The 24195-nt window shown below is 41.3% G+C and overlaps 1 protein-coding gene and 1 pseudogene across 2 annotated transcripts in view; one reads left to right on the top strand and one right to left on the bottom strand.

Moving 5' to 3' along the window:
- LOC133655899 (zinc finger protein 516-like) overlaps positions 1 to 13272 on the bottom strand; it is a 49651-nt gene extending 36379 nt beyond the window's left edge. For both annotated transcript variants that reach the window (XM_062056508.1, XM_062056509.1), the window contains exon 1: positions 12951 to 13272. The gene's annotated coding sequence lies outside the window, so the exon portion shown is untranslated. The remainder of the gene's footprint in view (positions 1 to 12950) is intronic.
- The window catches only part of LOC133655900 (relaxin-3 receptor 1-like), a 79026-nt pseudogene that overhangs the window by 35668 nt on the left and 19163 nt on the right, over positions 1 to 24195 (top strand).

Here is a 24195-nt window from a genome sequence, read left to right as displayed (position 1 = left end):
TCGATTCAATTGTTAAATTTGATTGGAAAAAATATTTGATTTATATTCTGTTGCTTCGGTTAATCGTTTAATAAAGTGTAACGAATGAAAATTAGCTAAATCCAGCCCGCACGGAGTGCCTGGAACTTTAAATATGTGGGCATATTTAGCCGCTGTACAGCATGTGTGGGTGCAACAAAAGTTTTTATTAATGCACACGTGTTAAAAGTGCAAATTCAATGTTGATGATGTGCATTTATTTGAAAAAAATTATGAAGGTTGTGTCAAGCAGAACTTTTTTTTTAATTGTAGCTATTTTCCCTAAAATACACATTGAGTCTAAAAAGAGTGTTTTATCCAATTTTGCTAATAATTGAAGTAATTGAACAACTAATTGATGTATTACTTTATTACTAAAATATTCAGCAGTCACTAATAAATATTGTTCAGAGGAGACTCCGCCCACAAATTGAAGTTGAGTTGTAACCTCGAAAAAGGATTTGCACTCAAATAAGGCTGAAACGACGCGTCGACGTAGTCGACGTCATCGGTTACGTAAATACGTCGACGCCGTTTTTGTGCGTCGACGCGTCGCATAATGACGTCACACTACCGTCATGGCGAAGCGCAAAGCAGACGATCAAAGAAGACGATGCGAGCGGTGCGAGCGAGGGGGGAAAAGCATGCCAAAAGTGGTCAAAAGTGTGGGAGTATTTCAATAAACGGCCTAATAATGTTGTTGTATGCACACTGTGTCGAGCGGAAATGGTCTATCATAGCAGCACAACGGCTATGAACGAACATTTGAAAAGAAAACCATCAACTAGTCAATCGTCCGCGCGAGCATACGTTGTCATCGTTACACAAAAACATGAATGTGTCATTTGTATCTGCTAGGGGTGTAACGGTACGTGTTTTGTATTGAACCGTTTCGGTTCGGGGCTTTCGGTTCTGTACGGGGGTGTACCGAACGACTTTCTAAGCTAAAGCTAAAGTCTTAACAAGCTGCTTTGCTCCGTCTGCCTCTGTCTCAGCACGCAGCATTGTCCCGCCCACACAACCATCTGATTGGTACACACGCAGCATTGTCCCACTCCCACAACCATCTGATTGGTACACACGCAGCATTGTCCCACCCACACAACCATCTGATTGGTACACACGCAGCATTATCAGCCAATCAGCAGTGCGTATTCAGAGCGCATGTAGTCGGCGCTTCAGCGTGGAGCAGATAGGTGTTTAGCAGGTGAGCATCAGGCAGCGGACTCTCCCCAAATGATAATAAACACCTCCCAGTCAACTACTAGTAACATCACTATGAGCCCGTTGACCTTCTAGAAACTTAAACTGCAGCTCAGCTCACTCGCAATCCTGGCTTGAGGTGAAGGCTAATTAGCTCTCAGTTCCAGCCACATCGACCCCTTCTGAGCGCCTATTTTCAGCTGCTGGGAATATTATAAACAAGAAAAGAACCAAAGCATGTAGACATGCTAACCTTTCTTCATTACAACTGTTAGACACTCACTGGAATGAGTAGAATTGGTTATTGTGTACTGTGTTGGACTGGATGTTTATTTTGCACATTTTAAAAGCAATACTTAATGTTTACAGTGCTCCAGAATATTTAGATTGGCACTTTTTTGTATTGGATGTTTATCTTTATTTTTGCACATTTTAGCAAATAAGCAATACTTTCCCTTTTGTTGAAATGTTTACACTGTTGTTACAGAATATTTCGTTTTGCACTTTTTTGTATTGGATGTTTATCTTTATTTTTGCACATTTTAAAGCAAAATAAGCAATACTTTTACTTTTGAAATGCTTATACTATTGCAGAATATTAAGATTTGCACTGGATGTTGACTTTTATATTTGCACATTAAAAAGCAAATAAGCTACTTTTAATTTTGTTAAATGTTAAAAGTTTTAAATGTTTACATTGTTACAGAATATTTAGTCATGTTGTTGTCAATGTTGACTGAGTGGCCATACTTCTTTTTTTTGTAAATAAAAGCCATGCCTTTTGAAAAAACGGGCCTACATTTATTTTTTCATCTTCATTTTGAATAAAAAAATAATCGGCAAAAGGAAAAAATAATCTATAGATTAATCGAAAAAATAATCTATAGATTAACCGATTAATCGAAAAATAATCTATAGATTAATCGATAGAAAAATAATCGTTAGCTGCAGCCTTACACTCAAAACTTTTTAGTTGTTTAAAAAATATATATACTGTATTTCAAATGTATAATTTTGTGTGGTTGCATAAAAAGAACAATTTGTGATGCTAAGATCTTTGTAGATTTGTCTGCAGATATCCTGTCAGTCGGACACTGATGGCGGGTATTACAGGCTTTCTGGAGATAGGGGCAGGGAAGGTACTAATTTGCTAACTTGCTAAAGCTAACGGTTACCAGCTAGATTAGCTGTGCTCCTATACTAGCCCACTGGCTAGTGAGCTCGACTCTGTGATGTTGCATGGTTGTAGGTTTGAGCCAAGGTGTGTGCAGGGCTGGACTGAGCATTGTGATCAGAATTTGATTAATTAAAATGTGCACACCCTTCCATTTCTGGACACTCTAGCTTTAAAATATTGTACAAATTCGCAAACCGACCAAAATTATCTGTCAAAAAAGTAGCACAAAAAATCACGATACTAGTTTAGCAAAGCTCATGCTAACTTAGTTAGCAAACTTTTACCATTGACACGTTAGTTGCAGGGTAGTTAGAAAACACATTATACCTGTGTCCGTCCTGGCTGCTAAATAAAAAATAAATAAATAAAAAAAGGGCTTGTACACTTCTGCCGTGTAAGATTTGAGCGAGCGCATCCAGATTCGTGAGCGTTTAATACGTGTGCGCGCGCATTCAGAAGTGCATGCGTGTAATACAATCTGCACGTGCGTATCTGTGAGGAGCTTTTGGCTGTCTTTTTTTACACGTGACTTTTGCGACACTTTTGCCGTGTACGATTTGAGCGAGGGCATCCAGATTTGTGAGCGTGTAATACAACTTGTGCGCGCGCAATCAAAAGTGCGGTGTGCGTATTGAGGTGTGCCTACATCTACGTTTAACCAACCATGGAAGACACCACTCAATTTAAACCAATCAGAAACAATGTACAGCTGAGGTGCGTGAAAGAGAGACGTTGTTTCTGATTGGTTTAAATTGCGTAGTGTCTGGTTAAATGTTAACGCACGAGTTGTATTACACACTCAAATTGTACACGGCAGAAGTGTTGCAAAAGTCACGTGTAAAAAAGACAGCCAATAGACGGTTCCTGCTTCTCACAGATCATAGAAACGCATGCACACGCATCCACTTTTCAAATCTGGATGCTCGCGCTCAAATCTTACATGGCAGAAGTGTCGCAAAAGTCATGTGTAAGTAGACAGCCTGTCGAGGGTTCTTTCTGATTAGGGACAAACAGACAACTTAAAACACATGTACGGGGAGCTAAAACACCCGTACGCCGATCTGATTACACACACTTGATATACAGACACAAATTAGTACAGGTGCACATAAATTGAATTACATGCGCACAGATTGAGATAAACGTTTGCAAATAAAATTGCTACAATAATACTTCCATAATGATACATATCAGACAGATAATATTTGTGCTGATATTAGGAGTGATGACATCACATTGATGACATCAAAAGATGGCTCGGATAACCAATTTTTTTTTTTTTTTTCTTAAACGCTTCAGTGAGACAAAATTACTTTAACTGTGCTTTAGGTGGGTTAGCGTGAGCATATCAAGTGCTCCTTTTCGCCTCATGTTGTAAACGTGCCCTGAGCTAATTGCAAACAAACATGGCATGAATCGTTTGGGACTTCTACACTGTTTTAGCGGAAGTCCTTTGGGGGGGGAAAAAGCATTGTGCGTCACCACATCAAACCTTATCAGCCACCTTAAAACACCAGCATTGCTACGCATACGCCCGCTGCTAGAGAAGCTGCCTTAAAGCCAGTTACAAAGAAAGGTGCACCAACTACAATTATGTACACTTAAAAAATAATAGATAAAAATAAGCTAATCGGTATCGTTCTTGACAAGCAGGAAGTTATGTGTCTGTAAAAAACATTTTTTTACAAACACATAACAGTTTTTAGCGTTAACATTTTAGCTTTTTCCTACTACTTTACAGCTATTTGTTCTTTTATTTGACTTTTTATCAGTTTTTTTGTTGTAGTATTTTTAGAATGTGTGGCGGGCCGCTAAAATTTAGGCTGCGTGCCGCAGTTTGGACACCCCTGACCTACATTGTGCTTATTTACATTTGTCTACGAGTAACACACATTTAAGCTAATGGGTGCACACACAAGTGGTTATCTTCTTTTACACTTGTGTGACCGCTAAAAACATTTTGGTGTTACTTTAAAACATCACTTGTACAGTCATGGTGTTTTGACGGGTTCTGTTTGACCCTGTAACAGATTATTTCCATATCCATGACTTCCTGTGGGACAAATTGTTTTGAAATATGAACAAATTGAACTGATTGCGATCATTCCACAGTGTTAATGACTGACTCGCATGCTTTGTGTCTCTAAATTTGTTTTTTATTGGTCCTCAACATATCCTTAAAAAATCAAGTTAATTCATCAATAATGAGATAAATTACTACACTTATTTTTGTTCACTTTCTTTGTTACTTACAATACAAATGTGTAAATGTTTTGTGAAGATCTTTTAGCATACATTAACCTGCAATAGATTAGTTTTGGCATCTTTAAAGCACAAAATCTTGTCTGCATGCGGCCATCTGTGGAAAAAGTTTGGACAGCCCTACTTTTAGGGGTAATATAGCTGTGCACGTGTACATTTAGGACTAATAAACAATGTTTAGCCTTTGAAAGCACATCCCTCACAGCTCTCTGCTCAATCCCCACCCCTCCCCCCACTCTAGACCCCCAGCATCCTCATGACCCAATCTCCATGATTAAATCATTTTTCTTTAGCCCAAATTTTACCGCCCCTCCTCTTCAACCCATCCCGCCCCGCGCGCCTCTCTTGTCTGGTGAGATGGCGCACACCCTCCTCTATTGATCGTCATGCTGAGGAGATTACCCTAATAGCTGGGATTACCTCCCCACATGTTGGTTGGCCACATACGGCCTGGTGGGAGGGGAGTGCGGGGATTTGCAAGAGTATGAGGTATTTTTTAGGAATCACACTTGCTTTTGGGCAATTTAAAAGTCATCAGTATGTTAGGAAATACCTTTATTCTCACACTGTGGTGTCTAAATGTGTTGAGTCCCCAACCTCATTGTAATCTGATGCTATTTGTTGTGTCGCGACGTATACAGCAAAGCCAAGAACAATATCACATTAACACAGTACAAAACACACCAAATCAATACCAACTCGCCATCGGCACAAATCTATTTTTCAATAGAGAAGATAACAATACTATTGTGTTTTTAACACTTATTGTTTTAATCAGCAGCTAACATTAGTAATATTTCCTGATTATATGGAAAGTTGTGCGATGTTCCTCATTAACTTTAATCCAAAATGGCAGAACAACAACGCTATTTTGGTGTTGTACTTAAATATTCAAGAAATCTCAATTCTCTACCCTGGCTGCTCAGTACAATATGGCTAACATAACTCAACCTTTCCTCCTCGACCCCAGTAGTGTGTCACGCCGGCCAGGGCGAGTTGCCCCGCTGCCCTGGTTCCACCTAACAATGTGTATGGAAAAAATTGTACTGGAGAATCACAATCTCAACTTTAAGCAAGAAAATCAGGATTTGTCTACGCAAAATGGTGCAAACCTAAAGCAGTGTTCTGGCTGCTCAGCACAATATTCCCAATAAGTATCCACATCCTTTGAACTTGAATCCAGAATAAAAGAACAAGACACTTTTATAATAACAGAAAAGGAACAACACATGTTTGGTGTTGTTACCCACACAGTTCAGTCTCTGCTTTTCTGTTCTGCCCGGTACTCAAACGTGGGTCGTCTGCATGAGAGACGAGCGTGTTAGCTCCTGAGCTAAAAGCCCAGACTAAGACGGGTGAAATTTATACACATATCTCTGTCCTGGCTGCTCAGCACAATTTTCCCAATAATTTGTCATCATGTCACAATAGTTCCTTTTAACTTTAATCCCTGTATAACAGAACAATAGTTTTGTGTTTTGTAGTTAGTATGCCTAATAAAAAAATAATATGTCATTATAGTTCCTTTGAACTTTAATCCAAAATGCAAACACTTTTTTGGCATTGTAGTAGCAAAGCAAGAGAAGCATTACACCAGTGTCAATTTTGACAGCATTTTTTTATTTAGTTTTGGTTAAGTCCTGACGAAAATGTATTTATATATCCATCCATCCATTTCCTACCGCTTGTCCCTTTATATATATATATATATATATATATATATATATATATATATATATATATATATATATATATATATATATATATATATATATATATATATATATATATACTACCGTTCAAAAGTTTGGGGTCACCCAAACAATTTTGTGGAATAGCCTTCATTTCTAAGAACAAGAATAGACTGTCGAGTTTCAGATGAAAGTTCTCTTTTTCTGGCCATTTTGAGCGTTTAATTGACCCCACAAATGTGATGCTCCAGACCAGGGGTCACCAACGTGGTGCCCGCGGGCACCAGGTCGCCCGTAAGGACCAGATGAGTCGCCCGCGGGCCTGTTCTAAAAAAATTTAAAAAAAAAAAAAAAAAAAAATTTTTTTTTTTTTTTTTTTAATTAAATCTACATAGAAAAAACACAATATACACTTTCAATCAGTGCAACAACCCAAACAACCTCCCCCATGCACACTCATCCACACCCACTCACACAAAAGGGGTTATTTCTTTCTGCTACCAATATTCTGGTTCCCACAACATAGACAACACATCTGCAAGGGACACAGTCCCTGAACACAACATAGACAACACATCTGCAAGGGACACAGTCCCTGAAGCACACATGATTGTATAGGCTGCTGGTCCACTAACATTTTCATTAATTACTATTTTTTATGTAATTATTTTTATATTGTTTTACTTTCTTTTTTAGCCAAGAAAATGTTTTTTATTTATTTATCTTATTTTATTTTATTTTTAAAAAAAGGGCCTTATCTTCAACAGACCAGGTTGTCAATGAAATTAGATTTGTTTAAAGGGTTTTTTAAACCAGGCCCAGTCCAGATAATGTCCAAGTCGGACTCAGCAACACACACCTTCATTCATGTACACAGAAAAAAATTAGGGAACACAACAGATTGCATATAATTTATAAACAAAATTACATTTTCAAAATAAGCATTTATGTACAGTCCAGATTATGTCCAGGTCACTCAAATGAGGGAACACAACAACAGATATCATATAATCTATAAACATAATTATACTTTCAAAATAAGCCTTTGAGGACTTCTCATCTTTTTTTTTAATGTTTTTTGGCATCATTATCGTTTTCAACCATGTAACTTTCTAAAATTAGAAAATACTGAATAAATGTTTTAAAGAGAGTAATACTAAGTGAATATCTGTTTTTGGCCTTAAAAATAAACCTTTTACTGAGTACTATAATTAAATTGTAAAAGTATGTTAACTGGTCCATCTGTCCACAAAACAGTCACTTTGTATTCCATTCGAAAGGACGTTCCCTTTAGATTTCCGATCCTTAACATTTTACATTTATCATAATTAAGCTTAAGGCCAGATTGCTGTGAAAATATGTCCAAAAGATTAAGAAGGTTCCGCAAACAATGACGACAAATCTTATCTTTGTGAATCAGCCTTTTCTGACATGAACTTCATCAAGAACAAACACAGAACACGCCTCACTGATGCACATCTGCAAGACTCACTCAGAGTTGCAGTGTCAAGTTACACACCAGAGTACAACACACTAGTTAACAGCATGCAATGCCAGGCTTCCCACTAACTGACAAAGAAACAGATAACAGATTTGGTGTCCAGTTCAAAGTGTGACATGATTTAAAAATTTGAGAGTTTACTTTTGTATTTTACATGAGTTATTATTTGTACAAACATGGTGCAAAGTAATTCATGATTTGTTAAAAAATGTTAGTGGCTAGCTAGTTAAAATGGGATATTGTGATTTCACAAGACTGTCTTAGAAGTGATCATTTGAAAATGTTCAATTTGAAAAATGTGCACTTAGAGAAAATATAAAAATAAAGTGTTGCATATTGATATTTATCTGTTTCTATATATATTTATTGTGAGAAATCATTAAGAGGATCAGTATTTCCGCAAAGATAAATATCATTAATTATTAATATTAACAGAGTTAAAGGTAAATAGAGCAAATTACTACTACTGCTACTTCTGGCAATTTATTTAAGTGTGTATCTAACTGGTAGCCCTTCGCATTAATCAGTACCCAAGAAGTAGCCCTTGGTTTCAAAAAGGTTGGTGACCCCTGCTCCAGACACTCAATCTGCTCAAAGGAAGGTCAGTTTTGTAGCTTCTGTAACGAGCTAAACTGTTTTCAGATGTGTGAACATGATTGCACAAGGGTTTTCTAATCATCAATTAGCCTTCTAAGCCAATGAGCAAACATATTGTACCATTAGAACACTGGAGTGATAGTTGCTGGAAATGGGCCTCTATACACCTATGTAGATATTGCACCAAAAACCAGACATTTGCAGCTAGAATAGTCATTTACCACATTAGCAATGTATAGAGTGTATTTCTTTAAAGTTAAGACTAGTTTAAAGTTATCTTCATTGAAAAGTACAGTGCTTTTCCTTCAAAAATAAGGACATTTCAATGTGACCCCAAGATTTTGAACGGTAGTGTGTATATATATATATATATATATATATATATATATATATATATATATATATATATATATATATATATATATATATATATATATATATATATATATGAATCTAAATTGATCTAGTTTTAGTCAACTAAATTACACTACATTTTAGTCAGCATAAATTACAGTAAATTTAGTCGACCAAAATATAAAGTATAAAAGATAAGGGCTCTTTACCATTTATTTGAAAGCACCTTTATTAAGACAATCTGCAAAGCTTTTGTGTAACACAAAAGTAGCATGATCTTATGGTCAGGAAGGATGTATGATGCATACAATGGTCAATGCCAATAAATATTTTTCAGGCACGTTTTCTATTTTTTTATGCTAGGTCTCTGGCAAAGCAGGTATGTATATGTGTAGTGAAACAGAGTTACGATGCATTCCTTCATCATAATTTGTTTATGAACAAAGGATACCCAGAAGCAGCATAGCTTTAACTTACAGTTGTGTAGATGTTACGATGACTCGCCTGCTGACGGCATCATATAGCGTCAAAAATAAAACATGTCCTCTTCACTTTCTCCCAGGTGTACACATGATGTGATGTGATTTTTGTTTTCGCGTTGAGAAATCCAACTTCCTGATCTCATAAGGAAAAGCATCTAATTGGCTCTCCTTTGGAACTAACACCCAACCCACTTCTATATGTGCGCTGTTAAAGAGCTGTGATTTGATATATTCCCAACTTGTCCCACCCATTTGCAAGACTAAAATTAAAATATTGGATTTTGTTTTCGTCAACATTTTTCGTCTCGTTTCAATTCGACGACAAAACTGTCAGTTAATTTTGTTATCGTCTTAGTCAACGAGCATTTTGTGTAATACGTCATCTTATTTTCATCAGGGGAAAATAGGTTAAGGACAACTAAGATTACAATTATTAATCAGCGGAACAATAATAGTTATGTTATTATAGTTCCTTTTAACTTCGATCCAAAATTAAAATAACAGAGGATTAAGCACATTATTGTTTTTTTAGTAAACCCCACTGAGAAATCTTGTTACCGTGGTTTGACTTACTTGACCTGTAGGTGATATCAGAGTACATGTAATGCAGACAAATGCAGCAAAATGTGGCCCGTTAAGATTTTCTACTTTTTTAGACCTTTAACATTGAAACTGTAGCCGCCATTATGATGTGCAGTGTTGTTTTCCAATTACCGTAAGTTTTGAACTATAGAAAGTATTCCAATGGCTGGAATCTGCACTTTTGAGTGATAAACAGGTTATTACGGTAATCTACATCACACCAGCTCCACACAGACGAGGCATACAGCAAAGTGGGCGGGGTTTGTTTCCAGAGCAGCCAGCCTGAAACGCGGGTGTCGAGGACAGACGCGGAAGCATATGTTTACAACAATATTCTGCAGAAAATTAATGAAATACCAGATTGTAGGTGTTTTTTACCTTTTGCATTCATATTTTGCCATGTTTGTTGCATTTGTGTTGCGTTTTGCTTGATTGTAAAAGGAGTCGTTCGAGGAGGTGGTCTGAGAAGTAAGAGGAGCGACGTTCATATGTTAATATTCAGTGTGTTATTGTTCATAGTTAATATTGTAAATCCCACTTTCTTTTATTTCCTGTACATTCTGGGTGTCTCATTCCGTAAATCAGTTTAATTTTTAATTTTTTTTTTATTGATGTTGTCTATCGTAACGTTTTAGCATTCTATCAGACATTATACTGTACAGCAGAGTGTCCGCCGTGAGATCGGTAGGTCGTGACTTCAAACCCCGGCCGAGTCATACCAAAGACTATAAAAATGTGACTCATTACCTCCATGTTTGGCACTCAGCATCAAAGGTTGGAATTGGGGGTTAAATCATCAAAATGATTCCCGAGCGTGGCCACTGCTGCTGCTCACTGCTCCCCTCACCTCCCAGGGGGTGAAACACGGGGATGGGTCAAATGCAGAGGGTAATTTCACCACACCTAGTGTGTGTATGACTATCAGTGGTACTTTAACTTTACAGCTATATATCCATCCATCCATTTTGTACCGCTTGTCCCTGTCGGGGTCGCGGTAGTGGCTGGAGCCTATCCCAGCTGCATTCGGGTGTAAGGCGGGGTACACCCTGGACAAGTCGACACCACATTGCAAATATATATATATATATATATATATATATATATATATATATATATATATATATATATATATATATATATATATATATATATATATATATATATATACATACAGTATATATATACATACATCCATCCATTTTCTACCGCTTGTTCCTTTTGGGTCGCGGGGGGTACTGGAGCCTATCTCAGCTGCACTCGGACGGAAGGCGGGGTACACCCTGGACAAGTCGCCACCTCATCGCAGGTTCAACACAGACAACACTCACACACTAGGGCCAATTCAGTGTTGCCAATCAACCTATCCCCAGGTGCATGTCTTTGGAGGTGGGAGGAAGCCGGAGTACCCGGAGGGAACCCACGCAGTCACGGGGAGAACATGCAAACTCCACACAGAAAGATCCTCCGAACCCAAGACCTTTGTATTGTGATGCACATGCACTAACCCAGGGGTCGGTAACCTTTTTGGCTGAGAGAGCCATGAAAGCCAAATATTTTAAAAAATGTATTTCAGTGAGAGCCTTATAATATTTTTTAACACTGAATACAACTAAATGTGTGCATTTTTAAGTAAGACCAACATTTTTAGAGTATAATAAGTGTCTTATTCGTTTTAATGACATTGTTATTCTGAAGCTAACCAATAATAAATAAAATACTTCTTACCATTCATATGACTTCTTGAACAGGTGCGGTAGAAAACTGATGGATTGATTGAAATGCATGAGAATGTTTTATATTTTGAACGTTATTTTTAACACTGTGATTACCAGAGGATTTATTCATTACTTATCGTGTTAAGCAATGTCAGCTAAGATTTATCTGAGAGCCAGATGCAGTCATCAAAAGAGCCACATCTGGCTCGAGAGCCATAGGTTCCCTATCCCTGCACTAACCCCTGTGCCATTGTGCTGCCTAAAATAAACTCAAATGATAATAAATTCATAGTGGTCAGCAATATATATATATATATATATATATATATATATATATATATATATATATATATATATATATATATATATATATATATATATATATATATATATATATAAACAATGTGGCCTCGAGTCAAAATATTTGACCAGTTCTGATTTAATGGCTTGTTTGTTCAATTATATTTTTAAAAAGCACATCGTTTCCACAATGGATAACATGTTCATGTAGTTCGATGAATAATTGGGACTTGATGACTTTCTATCAATTCTAAACAATTTTCTGGAATATAAAACTATTAGTGTAGATCATTTGGAGACATAAAGCTAAATGGGACTTATTTATTTCATGTCCTCCGTGTCCACTTAATCCCCACTTAAGTGCCCACAAGCCCGGCAAACAACAAGCAGGACACAATTCGTTAGCATCCACCTTGCATCACTCTTGTAAAGTTTGACACATATATATATATATATATATATATATATATATATATATATATATATATATATATATATATATATATATATATATATATATATATATATATATATATATATATATCTTAATTAGATTATCCAAAAAATAGTGCTCGATACCGTGGTAGAGCGTAATATGTATGTGTGGGAAAAAATCACAAGACTATTTCATCTCTACAGGCCTGTTTCATGAGGGATTTCCTCAATCCTCAGGAGATATATATATATATATATATATTCTCCAAATATATATATATATATATATATATATATATATATATATATATATATATATATATATATATATATATATATATATATATATATATATATATATATATATATATATATATATATATATATATATATATATATATATATATATATATGAGAGATTGGACTTGGTGCCATTGAGACAGTGCATGGGGGAAAAGGAATTCCGTTAATCCGCCGTTGATCCGCTACAATGGCAGCCTTGTTGTCTGTTATTGCCTGGCCGCTTTAAACTTTGACAGCTGGAGGAAAAGATGGAGGTGGAAGTGACCACAAACTAGTCACTCACCACATATGTTACAACTTGTACACACCAGTTCCCTAACGGCCACTTACCTTGAAAGGTCGCTGGTGGAGGAATCCCATCACTTGTTTAACAATTAAAACAAACCCAACAATGGCGCCCGACGTGGTGTAGTAATGTTGGCTTCCAGTCACAGTCCACCTCCGGGATGAAGAAGGAGAGCAGCACCGCCTTCCCGAGCGCGAGTGACGAGAGCGATAACGTTATTAACGTTAATAGGACGCATCTCCGCCCTTCTTCCCCGGACGACTCAAGCTCCTTTCGGTTCCCGCGCGACCAGTTCGTCAGTGCACTTTAGCAAGCAACTTGTGCGGGACCCCAGGAGACTTAAGGAGGTTATCACAGGCGACACCAACTCACTGATGGCTGTTGACGCTTGTCTTTTAAAGGGACAGTACACTAGACGGGGGGGGGGGTCAATACGTACGCCGATGGTGTCGATACCAAAGGTGGTGTTAGTATTCGGCACGGTGATGGCCGGGCGATGATATCAGTAGGAAAAAAAACTGCATTTCGATTAATGAGTCATATCTTGAAATATGGGATTCATTATGATTTATTTTAACTATTAAACAAGTGCTTTTTAGTTATTTTCTCTTACGCCCCCCCTGGGAGAAGAATACATTTCGCCCCCCACTCTATAAATAGTATAACTGTGTGAATGCTCCAAAGCATTGACACATGCTTTTCTACACCAAAATGAATCTATTTTTTCAACTTCTTCTTCTTCTCCAGTTTTTGGCGCGCTCTAACGTCCACATTTTTCACCCGATTCAAACTGTTCCAACTTCAAACTGTTCAGCCTATTCGGGAATCGCGGGCTTTCCCTTGACAAATTCCAAAAATCCCCAGATTTCCCAGAATTCCGTGTTTTCCGGGACATTTTTCCCATTCAAAATGAATTGGCCATTTTTCAATCTTTCACTGTTTCACATTTTTCAAACGATTCAAACCATATCCATATATTTGGATATAGAGAACATACAAATCCTTTATTTATTTAATCAAAGATACTGAAATTCCATGACATAGTGAATTTGCAAACAGCTAAAATTATACACAAAGCAAACTAAAACCTGCTACCCAAGAACATTCAACAATTCTTCTCAAAAAAGGAGAAATATAATCTTAGAGAAAAATGTAATTTAAAACATTTGTATGCACGTACAACACTTAAGACCTTCAGTATATCTGTATGTGGAATTAAATAATGGAATGGATTAAGCAAAGCAAACAAACAATGTACTTATATGATCCACTTCAAGAAACTCTTCAAACTTAGTGTTCACAAAGTACAAAGAAGAAGAACCATGATAAACATTCTGAATTTATTTCATCCATCCTTTCATTCATTCTCAAAATAATCTTACTCATCTCATCATATGAAATTTAACTTACTTCACTAATTATTGTTTATTTATTTATTTTTATTGTGATTACTTGTGGAGTATATTGTGAATAAATTGAGAACAGGAAGTGAACAAAAGTTTTAGCAACTGTTATGTAAAAGAAAAGGGGTAGGATTAAATAAGCTCTGCTTCTTCCTACTCCTTTTCGAACATGTTGAAAAGAGAAACTGGAATTTGTGATGTATCATGTTGTATGCTTGCATGTTCGAAATAAACTCAAACTCAACTAAACTCAACCATTCAACCTTCAACACATTCCACTCATCGTGGACATTCAAACTATAGTTTTTCCAAGTTCAAAAAAATTCCAGGAATTCCCAGAATTCCAGTTTTTTCAAACCCTTTTTTGACCCCTTTTTCTGGCAACTACTCCTTCCACATTTTTCAACTCACTTCAACAGTTTCACCGTCCAAACATTCCTCTTAATTACAACAAAAAACAAAGTTGTTTTTCGAACTGGAAAAATTCCCGGTTTTCCCAAAATTCCAGTAATTTCTTAATACCATTTCTCAATTAAAATGTTACTAATTCAACATTTCTCCACCGATTTGAAAAATTCCAAAACCAACCATTTCAACTCATTTAAGTTTGTTACCATTTTTCCCAAAAAATTCCTGCTTTTCCCGAAATTCCCAAATTTTTGGGAAATTCCAATTGAAATCAATGGGACATTCTTTAAATTTCCACAACTCCCACATTTTTCATTTGATTCAAACGGTTCTGACTTCAAAATATTCAGCCTGTTTGGGAATTGTGTGCTCTACTTCAACAACTATAAAAAAAAATCCAGGATTTCAGTTCAACATCAGCATTGGAGCATTAACACGCAATTCCTTCAGGAATTGCCTCATCTAGTTTGTGTATAATATTGTTTTAAGTCCAACTCTGAATAATGTTGTATTCTTATTAAAGGAAACAAAAACTAAATATAGATCAACTTACAGAGAATAACTTTATTATTTGTCCGACTGGCAATCAAAGCACTTAACAACAGAAAACTACTGTAATAACCAAATACAATAATGAGTGCAATATTGGGATAGTGCAATATGGGAGGTGTGCAATACGGGGGGAGTGTAATGTGTGATGATCTCATAACCAACTGATATACCTGCGCACTGTTCACTGTCGTCACTGTATTGTCGGATGAACTGTATTTATGTCATGTCTGTGATTATGTTTTGTTTTAGTCATGTTCGGATTTGGTTTTGGACTTTTTGTGCACTTTTATTTGTCACCATAGCAACCATTAGTTTCACCTGGTTCACATTGTCATGTCACGCACCTGTTCACCTGTCTTGTCACGCACCTGTTTTCACTGATCACGTCACTATTTAAATCTGTCTGTTTCTGTTGTTCGTCCTGGCGTCCTCACACTATTTCATCACTCTGCTCCATGTCTTGTCACAGTACTTTACCAAGTAAGTTTTGTTCATTTATGCCACAGTTAGTGTTTTTGTTTTATTGTTCATAGTTTTTGTGCCCACGTGCATGTCTTTTGTTTCATAGTCAAGTTTGTATTTCCGCCTTTGTGTGCGCCTTTTGTTTGCTCCCTTTTTTTGTAGTTTATTAGTGTTAAAAAAATAAATAATGTATTTAAATTCACGCCTTGCCCGCGCCAATTTTCCTTTGCCTTCCGGAGAAGCAAAACCCAAGAACCCAGTCGTGACAGTGGGACGCCAGCATAACAGTTTCTCCAAACGAAAGTTGGACAGTTTTGACGAGGCAGCGTGGGAGGTCCTCCGCGCGATGGAGACCGAGACGCTGCGTTTTTCCCCCAGGGAGCGCAGGGGGGTGATGTGGGGGAATGGAGGCAAGCTGGTGCCGATCGGCGCGTCGTTCCCGTCCCGGAAGCGTCGCCAAGGACGAGGGAAGACTTCCGCGAGCCGGCAGGACACGCCGCTCCCACAAGCCCCTCCCCCTCCGGGCAGAAGCAAGCAGCAACCAGCCCGGCTTCGCCCTTATGACATCACAGACCAGGATTTTTTTTCAATACTTTTTCTTTTGATCACTCACCTCCAGCAAAAGACTGTAAAAACATGATAAGACATTATCAGGACATGTTTTTACAAGTTAGATCCTGTCAGTCACAGTCACCCAGTTTTCATGCCCCGCCCCCCAGAACTCAAGCCACGCCCAAGTCACACAATTATTTTTTTCACCCACTCAATCCCAGGAAGAAAGACTTTTTGGACAGGTTGGAGGGGAAGATTCTGCCCCCCTCCTGACCTCCCTCCACCCACCCCAAAAGACGGTTCCAGACCGCAGGGAGCGCGTCTGGGATCCGCTCCTTGAGGGGGGGGGCTAGGACTGGGGACTGTTCAGGTGGGGTCGCTTTTCGTCACGCCAAGCCACAGCCTCCAGCACGACCACCACCACCACCTGTATTTCGTCACGCCAAGCCACAGCCTCCAGCACGACCACCACCACCAGTCTTTCGGCCTGCTAAGCCGCAACCTCCGGTTCGGTCACCACCACCGGTCTTTCGGCCTGCCAAGCCGCAACCTCCAGCTAGGCCACCTCCACCTGCTCCACGCCCAGCTCCACGCCAAGATCCACCACGCCAAGCGCCAGCAGTACCTGCTCCACGCCAGGCACCTGTCGCAGCTCCACGCCAAGTTCCGCTACCTGCTCCACGCCGCCAAGTGCCGCCAGTCGCAGCTCCACGCCGCCAAGTGCCGCCAGTCGCAGCTCCACGACGCCAAGTGCCGCCAGTCGCAGCTCCACGACGCCAAGACCCCTCAAGCCAAGACCAAGTCCAAGACCCCTCAAGCCAAGACCAAGTCCAAGACCCCTCAAGCCAAGACCAAGTCCAAGACCCCTCACGCCAAGACCAAGACCCCTCACGCCAAGACCAAGACCCCTCACGCCAAGTCCAAGACACACCACGCCAAGTCCAAGACACACCACGCCAAGTCCAAGACACACCACCCAAAGACCAAGACTGCCAAGACCAACACCAAGACTGCCAAGACCAACACCAAGACTACCAAGACCAACACCAAGACTGCCAAGACCAAGACTGCCAAGACCAACACCAAGACCCACGCTGCCAAGACCAAGACCCACGCTGCCAGGACACGCCACGCCAAGCTTTGCTGCCCGACGCACCACGCCAAGCTTCGTCATCTGCGACTGCCACGTCGACGAAGCGCCTGCCTTCTCGTCGGCCATGGATGTGGCCAGTCCATGGGCGTCCGCCACGCCAGGTACGCCGACCTCCTCGTCGGCCACGAATGTGGCCACTACCTGGTCGGCCGCCACGCCAAGTGCGCCCACCTCCCCGTCGGCCATGGATATGGCCATTCCCGGGTCGCCCACCTCGTCAGGTACAGCGGTGGTCTACGCGTCGCCGCCACTTGATCCTGCCCCGGTGGACACCTGGTCTGGCGACCCACCGCCATGTCCCCCTCCCGCCCTCCCATGACTCTCGATCCTGCCTTGTTTTGTTTGTTTTGGACATCTGGGATCTGTCCGTAAGGGGGGGGGCTCTGTCATGTCTGTGATTATGTTTTGTTTTAGTCATGTTCGGATTTGGTTTTGGACTTTTTGTGCACTTTTATTTGTCACCATAGCAACCATTAGTTTCACCTGGTTCACATTGTCATGTCACGCACCTGTTCACCTGTCTTGTCACGCACCTGTTTTCACTGATCACGTCACTATTTAAATCTGTCTGTTTCTGTTGTTCGTCCTGGCGTCCTCACACTATTTCATCACTCTGCTCCATGTCTTGTCACAGTTCTTTACCAAGTAAGTTTTGTTCATTTATGCCACAGTTAGTGTTTTTGTTTTATTGTTCATAGTTTTTGTGCCCACGTGCATGTCTTTTGTTTCATAGTCAAGTTTGTATTTCCGCCTTTGTGTGCGCCTTTTGTTTGCTCCCTTTTTTTGTAGTTTATTAGTGTTAAAAAAATAAATAATGTATTTAAATTCACGCCTTGCCCGCACCAATTTTCCTTTGCCTTCCGGAGAAGCAAAACCCAAGAACCCAGTCATGACAATTTATGTATGTATGTGTAACACGCTGTGTCTTGATGTTCAAGACAAATTTCTCCTCGGAGACAAAGTTTATTATTATTATTAATATTATTAACATTGTTTGTTTAGTGTGTAACATACAATATTTAAATTGCATTAATTTCCCCAAAATACATTTTAAAAATTATCTTTTAAACGTGTTTTGGCTGACTTGAACCATTTCATACTAAAAAAATAAAATAAAATAAACTCCCATCCATCCATCCATCCATCCATCCATTTTCTACCGCTCGTCCTTATTGGGGTCGCAGGGGGTGCTGGAGCCTATCTCAGCTGCATTCGGGCGGAAGGCGGTGTACACCCTGGACAAGTCGCCACCTCATCACAGGGCCAACACAGCTAGACAACATTCACACTCACATTCACACACTAGGGACAATTTAGTGTTGCCAATCAACCTATCCCCAGGTGCATGTCTTTGGAGGTGGGAGGAAGCCAGAGTACCCGGAGAGAACCCACGCAGTCACGGGGAGAACATGCAAACTCCACACAGAAAGACCCAGAGCCCGGGGATCGAACCCAGGACCTTTGTATTGTGAAGACTTCAAAAATGGGACCCATAACCTCCCTGCTTGGCACTCAGCAACAAAGGGTTGGAGTTGGGGGTTAAATCACCAAAATGATTCCCGAGCGCGGCGCCGCTGCTGCCCACTGCTCCCCAAGGGGATGGGACAAATGCAGAGGACAAATTTCACCACATCTAGTGTGTGTGTGACAATCATTGGTACTTTAATCTTAATCTTAATGCACATGCACTAACCCCTGTTTCACCGTGCTGCCTAAAATTAAACTCAATAAATGATGATAAATTCATAGAGGTCAGCAACATTAGCTCCAGAGCACTATATATATGACGCTTTAACCTACAAAACCAGAATGAAGAAAAAAAGATATTACTGTACTTATTTGACAGATTTGATAAAAGATCAGTCAAATAAGTACAGGTATGTATTGATATGAAGTCACAGACAACTGCACTTCCAAATGGCCGCAACGGGGTGCAGCAATACATAAAAGCAAACAAAAGGCTCATTAGTCATCCACAATTCCACCATGTTTCAATCTGGGCCAAACTGGAGATCAGTCACAAATGTATGTTTTTAAACAAAATGAGGAAGTCAGGATTAATGGCTATAATGAGCACATTTTGGAGTGCACCAGGGATTGAAGCTTGAAACTGATAAAGCAAGTCACACGCCAAAGGGCCCGCTCCAATATTTGAGAAGAACTGTACTAAATCAATTTAAAATGGGACTTTTTATCCCTCGTGGTGAATATTGGCTACAGTCAAGTTTAGGAGATGCAATGCAAGTTAAGCTACTGTGACTGTGGTGGAAATGATAAGCGATAATAGGACTTTTTTCCACCAAAAGTTTAGGAACTTTTAGTTGTGGAACTGAAAGTTCCTGTAGAAGTGTAGGGTTTGCGTGTCCAGTGCATTTCACAGTTCAGGTAGTATGTTTATGTTAGTCTGGCATATGCAGGATTGGTTTAGAACAGCGGCTCTCAATCTTTTTTCACCAAGTACCACTTCAGGCTCTTTTAAGTATCACCTTAATGACCAACATTATAATACAGTAGCGTAGTAGGCCCACGTTGTAATTAAAAACAAGGCAGATGTTTTTTTTAACAAATATATTTATTATTTGTGGCCACTGTAACATTACACACAGTTTGAACAGTCACACTGTTTGAATATTTAATTGATTCTTTGGCGTACCACTAGACGGAGCCTGCGTTCCACAGTTTGAGAATCACTGGTTTAATATAATATAATAATTAGGTATGTGGGCTTGTATTAAGCCTCAGGGAGTTGAACGCCCCTGCCTTACATAGTTCCGGGTCACCCTTGGGCAAGGTGTAGCACCCGAATGCCCCCCCCATCAGGGTTACGATACCCCCCATGAACTACACTAAAAGAGGATGCGTTACCCGGCCCGGAGGAAGCCCGGGGCCCTCCTCCGGAGCTAGGCCCGGAGGTAGGGCTCGTCAGCGAGCGCCTGGTGGCCGGGCTTGCCACGGAGCCCGGCCGGGCACAGCCCGAAGAAGCTACGTGGACACACCATCTTCTCTGCCACGTGGGCCCACCACCCGCGGTCGGAACCAGTGGGGTCGGGTGCGCTGCCAAGTGGATGGCGGTGAAAGTGGAGGCTCCGGACGGACCAATTCGGGGCAGCAGAGGCTGACTTTTGGGACGTGGAACGTCTCTACGCTGGTGGGGAAGGAGCCTGAGCTGGTGCGAGAGGTGGAGCGCTACCGGTTGGATCTGGTGGGGCTTACCTCTACGCATAGCAAGGGCTCTGAAACCACACTCCTGGACAAGGGATGGACCTTGTTCACTTCTGGAGTTGCTCAGGGTGTGAGGGCACAGGCGGGGGTGGGGATACTCACGAGTCCCCGGCTGAGTGCCTGTACGTTGGAGTTCACCCCAGTGGACAAGAGGGTCGCCTCCCTTCGCCTTAGGGTTGGAGGGGGGAAAACTCTGACTGTTGTTTGTGCATACGCACCAAACAGGAGTTCAGAGTATTCAGCCTTCTTGGATACCTTGCATGGGGTCCTGTATGGGGCGCCGGCAGGGGATTCCATAGTCTTGCTGGGGGACTTCAACGCGCACGTGGGCAATGACAGTGATACTTGGACTGGCGTGATTGGGAGGAACGGTCTCCCTGATCTGAACCTGAGTGGTGGATTGTTATTGGACTTCTGTGCTAGTCACGGACTTGCGATAACAAACACCATGTTCAAGCATAAGGATGCTCATAGGTGTACCTGGTACCAGAGCACCCTAGGCCAAAGATCAATGATCGATTTTGTAATCGTATCAGCTGATCTGAGGCCGTATGTTTTGGACACTCGGGTGAAGAGAGGGGCTGAACTGTCAACTGATCACCATCTGGTGGTGAGTTGGGTTAGATGGCGGGGGAGACCTCTGGACAGACCTGGCAAACCCAAGCGTGTAGTGCGGGTGAACTGGGAACGTTTGGAGGAGTCCTCTGTCCGGAAGGACTTCAACTCCCACCTCCGGCGGGACTTCTCTGCCATCCCTGTGGAGGTTGGGGACATTGAACGGGAATGGGCAATGTTCAAAGCCTCTATTGCTAAAGCTGCAGATGCGAGCTGTGGCCAGAAGGTCTTAGGTGCCTCAAGGGGCGGTAACCCTCGAACACCCTGGTGGACAGTGGTGGTCAGGGAAGCCGTCCGACTGAAGAAGGAGTCCTACCGGGGTATGTTATCCCAGGGGACTCCGGAGGCAGTTGCAAGGTACCGACGGGCCCGAAGGGCAGCGGCCGTGGCTGTGGACGAGGCTAAGCAGAGGGTGTGGGAGCAGTTCGGGGAATCCATGGAGAAGGACTATCGAGCGGCACCAAAGCTGTTCTGGAAGACCATACGGCACCTCAGGAGGGGGAAGCAGGGAACCATCCAAGCTGTGTACGGCAAGGATGGGACTTTGCTGACTTCAAGTGAGGAAGTCGTGGGGCGTTGGAAAGAGCACTTTGAGGAACTCCTGAACCCAAATACATCAGGCACACCCTCCCTGATAGGAGCAGGGCCTGAGGATGATGGGGGATCGACGTCGATCTCTCGGAGTGAAGTCACTGAGGTAGTTAGACAACTCCACAGTGGCAAAGCTCCGGGGGTTGACGAGATCCGTCCAGAAATGCTGAAGGCTCTGGGTGTTGATGGGCTGTCTTGGTTGATACGCCTTTTCAACATTGCGTGGAAGTCTGGGACAGTGCCGAGGGAGTGGCAGACTGGGGTGGTGGTTCCCCTTTTCAAAAAGGGGGACCAGAGGGTGTGTGCTAATTACAGGGGTATCACACTACTCAGCCTCCCTGGGAAAGTTTACGCCAAGGTACTGGAAAGGAGGGTCCGGCCGATAGTCGAACCTCAGATTCAAGAGGAGCAATGTGGATTCCGTCCTGGTCGTGGAACAACTGACCAACTCTTTACGCTTGCGGGAATCCTGGAGAGGGCCTGGGAGTATGCCTATCCAGTCTACATGTGTTTTGTGGATTTGGAGAAGGCATATGACCGCGTCCCTCGGGAGATCTTGTGGGAGGTGCTGAGGGAGTACGGAGTGAGGGGAACCCTGTTGAGGGCCATCCAATCTCTGTACAACCAAAGCGAGAGTTGTGTCCGGGTGCTTGGATGTAAGTCGGATCCGTTTCCAGTGGGGGTTGGTCTCCGCCAGGGCTGCGCTCTGTCACCTATCCTGTTTGTGATTTTCATGGACAGGATTTCTAGGCGGAGTCGTGGCCAAGGCGGAGAGGGTATACGTCTCGGGGGGCTAAAGGTTGCGTCACTGCTGTTTGCAGATGATGTGGTCCTGATGGCACCTTCGGTTCGTGACCTTCAGCTCTCACTGGATCGGTTCGCAGCCGAGTGTTCAGCGGCTGGAATGAGGATCAGCATCTCCAAATCTGAGGCCATGGTTCTCAGCAGGAAACCGATGGTTTGTACAGTCCGGGTAGGGGACAGGACTCTGTCCCAGGTGGAGGAGTTTAAGTATCTCGGGGTCTTGTTCACGAGTGAGGGAAAGATGGAGAAGGAAATCAGCCGGAGAATCGGAGCAGCTGGGGCAGTATTGCAGTCTCTCTGCCGCACTGTTGTGACGAAACGGGAGCTGAGCCAGAAGGCAAAGCTCTCGGTCTACCGAGCTATCTACATTCCTACTCTCACCTATGGTCATGAAGTGTGGGTAATGACCGAAAGAATAAGATCGCGGATACAAGCGGCCGAAATGAGTTTCCTCAGAAGGGTGGCTGGCATCTCCCTTAGAGATAGGGTGAGAAGTGCAGTCACCCGAGAGAGACTCGGAGTAGAGCCGCTGCTCCTTCGCTTGGAAAGGAGCCAGCTTAGGTGGTTCGGGCATCTCGTGCGGATGCCTCACGAGCGTCTCCCTAGGGAGGTCCTCGTTGCACGTCCCACTGGGAGGAGGCCCCGCGGCAGGCCAAGGACCAGATGGGGGGATTACATCTCCTCTCTGGCCTGGGAACGCTTCGGGATTCCCCAGGGGGAAGTCGCAAATGTTGCTCTGGAGAGGGAAGTCTGGGGGTCTTTGCTGGAGCTGCTGTCCCCGCGACCCGATTCCGGATAAGCGGTTGAAGATGGATGGATGGATGGATGGTTTAATATAGTTCTACACTGGTACTACGTAAATAAACAAACAATATTCAGTCATATTTATTTTACAAATGTGAAAGTAAATGAAATACATAGCATTGATAGAAAAAAAACTATATGATCTATAAACAAAGTGTTCCAGAATTTACGTGTATATAATATGTAAAAAAAAGTGTATAAGTGTATACATGTGAACGTGTGTGTGTGTATATACATGTGTATATATGCATACATATGTATATAACTGTATGTGTGTGTATATATGTATATAAGCATATATGTGTATAGTGTATATGTATGTATTGTTGTATGTATATATAAGTGTATACAGTTTATATATATATATATGTATTTGTATAAATATGTATGCATTTGTATGTATATATGTCAATCAATCAATCAATCAAAGTATATTTATATAGCCCTAAACAGAGGTGGGTAGAGTAGCCAGAAATTGTACTCAAGTAAGAGTACTGTTACTTTAGAGATTTATTACTCAAGTAAGAGTAAGGAGTAGTCACCCAAATATTTACTTGAGTAAAAGTAAAAAGTATGTTGTGAAAAAACTACTCAAGTACTGAGTAACTGATTAGTAACCTGTTCGTTTAATGATGACTGCAACAAATAATGCACAAAAACATAAAAATAGCAATGAGCAAATTCAGAGCCAGGAATATCTCTTAAGTAACTAAAACAATAATA

This window comes from Entelurus aequoreus, linkage group LG08 (assembly GCF_033978785.1).
Source record: "Entelurus aequoreus isolate RoL-2023_Sb linkage group LG08, RoL_Eaeq_v1.1, whole genome shotgun sequence".
Taxonomy (NCBI): Eukaryota; Metazoa; Chordata; class Actinopteri; order Syngnathiformes; family Syngnathidae; genus Entelurus; species Entelurus aequoreus.
This window is presented reverse-complemented; position numbering and strand designations above follow the sequence as displayed.